Consider the following 2,915-nt stretch of genomic DNA (forward strand, 5'->3'; position numbering starts at 1 on the left):
TATGCTATAGCTTATCCTACCATTGCATTTCATCTCCTTCTCCAGTAGCTCACACTCTAAGCTAGAATCACAAGAATACTATATTTTTACATTAAAGGAACATTTAAGTTTAATCCACAATTTAGATGGCTTCCCCCCCCCCCCCCCCCAGCACCTTATTTCCAGCGCCATGCCTCCCTTGATCTGCCTCCTTGGTGACATCATCAGAATTACAGATTTTTAGCCAATCCATCACTTTTCCATAGGTAAAGCATTGGATTGGCTGAAATAGGCAAGGAGGCAGAATGTGGGCAGGCCAAACGCTGTTTTAGCTAATCAGCACATTTTCATAGAGATGCATTGAATCAAATTCAGCGTCCCCATGCAGAGTGTGGAGATGCTAAACGGCAGTGCTGCCTACTGTGGCCCCATCTGAGGAGTGGTCACTTGAGGTGTTCCTGGGGGCAATGTAAACACTGCCTTTTCTTTGAAAATGCAGTGTTTGCATTGAAATGCCTGAAGGCAATAATTGTTGTTGTTCTGTTGTTCTGGTAACTAGTGTCCCTTTAAATAAAATATAAGCAATGTATATTTGGATCAGCTCTCGTATATTCAGCTTAATGTAATAAAAAACTGACCAATGTCTTCTATATTGATCACAGTATAAATATTGCCTTACAACTACTGACAAGATCAAGATAAAACATTTCATAAAGCTTTAGTTGCAAGTAAATTTGACTTTTGCATTCACCACTCATGATCTATAAACGCACATCAATACTTTGTTTCATCCATCTATAATGTATCTGTAGCTTTATCCCAGCAGTCTAATGCTGTTTTGCCAGAAGACTGTGAGATAATTTCAAATGTGTTGTGTCATGGCTGTCAGAAGTTGTTAAAATGTAGTGCTTATAAAAAGTAATTGAAATTTCTATAACTTCTGTCTATTAAATGTGCTGTTGAGGCTTCAGCTTTGCAAGATTTGTTCAAGAAAGGCCCTTCAGCAAAAGAAAAAAGTAAAAATAGTCGTTTTTTTCTCTGCTCTTTTTTTTTTAACTTCTTCAGGGAGTGTACCCTCTTAAGTATATACCAATTCGAAATAAATTGGCCAAAATCAGTTACTTTGTAATTAGGTAAGTGAAGACAGAGTAGTAAGAAGGAAAAAGTAGTCGTTTCAAAACAATAGTGACAGATAAATTATTCAAGGACTACAAAAAATAACAATAGAATCTGCACCAAAAAGGGCGGCACAAAACCAGGATACACCACTGGCCTAGCTAGAACCATAAAACACATCTTCAGAACATTGTTCCTTTTCACCAATCTTTACAACAGGAGTAGTGTAGTTACAGTGACACCTGACTAGTATTTGCTAAGGAGTCCTCTGTCACACTTCCAGGTGTTGAAGTAAAATGTATCACTCCACGGGAATTGTTTCCACTACAATAACAATGGCATGTTCAATGTTACTCCAGCCATTGCTTACCATTGTATACTGTGATCTCAAAGGGACACTCTAGTCACCAAAACAACTTAATAAAGCTTAATTAGGTGATCTGGGTGTATATATATATATATATATATATATATATATATATATATCGCAATCCACAAGCTTCACTGTTTAATATTTTTGTCATATAAAAGTAGTATTGTAAGTATTGTAAATGTACAAAGTAAATAGGCTATGCTGTAAGATCAGTATGAAAATGAAACCATGTTCTAATGCAGGCTGTGTCAGTCACAGCCAGGGTAGGTGTGGCTAGGGCTGCATAAACACAAACAAAAGTGATTTAATGAAACACTACAAACACCTAAAGCTTTTCAGGTATGTGTCCAGACAAGCACAGACAGGTACACATAGACACAGACAGGTATACACAAAGAGGCAGATATACATATACAAAATAAAAAAGATGGCTCTGTACTTTGGAGGTTTATCGAGGGGAAGAAAGGTGGAGAGCCACAGTTTCAGCAGTGCTGGTGCCTGCATACCTTCTGTAGGGAGAGTACCACCGGCCCTGCTGTCCATGGTCTTCCAATTCTGCTGCCATGCTGCTTTGCTCTGCCTGTCTGTACCAAGTCTTCTTAGTGTGGCTCAGCCAGAAGTGGAAGAAGCACAGTGATAGAGTCAAACAGGGAATGCTTCCCCTCCTGGCCAATTCCTAGACTCACCAAGGAGAACGAGAGCAGGCAGGGAGAGTAGAGCAGGTAGGGACGGAAAGATCTGGGTGTAGAGGTACCCCAATTTGGTTCTCAAGCTCCCTTTTATAGTGACGCCCCGGTATGTAAACAATAGCTAAAATTGCTAAGCTCTTAGTCCTATTGTGTGAGCTTATTTGAGCTCCGATAACATCTTGTTGAGCTGATGTTGCACCTAAATTTTACTTTACATATTAAAGTACTCACAATGAACTCTGGGTACAGTAAAATGAAAATGAAATTTTATTTTTAATGTTGGCTGTGTGAGTCACAGCCTGGAGTAGTATGCCTATGGTGAAAAAAACAAAACTAAAAATGATTGAGCAATCGCAGGGGCTTGATCTATGTACCAAAACCAATTTATTAAGACAACGTTGTTTTCGTGGTTAGAGTGTCCCTTTAATTCTCTGTGGGTATAACCTTTAAATTACTCCTTCCACCTCTTGTTTTAGCTTTCTATTTTAACCTTTAGATTAAAATCTCACAGGCTAACTTGCTTAGTATCGCATAAAAGAGCTGTATTTGCAAGATCTCAACTCAGACAGGTTCTATCTACCTTTTGTGTTAATCCATACAACATTGCAGAATTTGTTGGCACTTCATAAATACCAACAATAATAATAACAGTACCTTTATACAAATTTTAAAGCGAGGTGAACTCTGATCTATCTAAAGGATTCTTACTTGTTTAACCCAATTTGTGAGCTTACCTTAGAAACAATGTATGTCTTACT

This window comes from Pelobates fuscus, chromosome 4 (genome assembly GCF_036172605.1).
Source record: "Pelobates fuscus isolate aPelFus1 chromosome 4, aPelFus1.pri, whole genome shotgun sequence".
NCBI classification, from domain to species: Eukaryota; Metazoa; Chordata; class Amphibia; order Anura; family Pelobatidae; genus Pelobates; species Pelobates fuscus.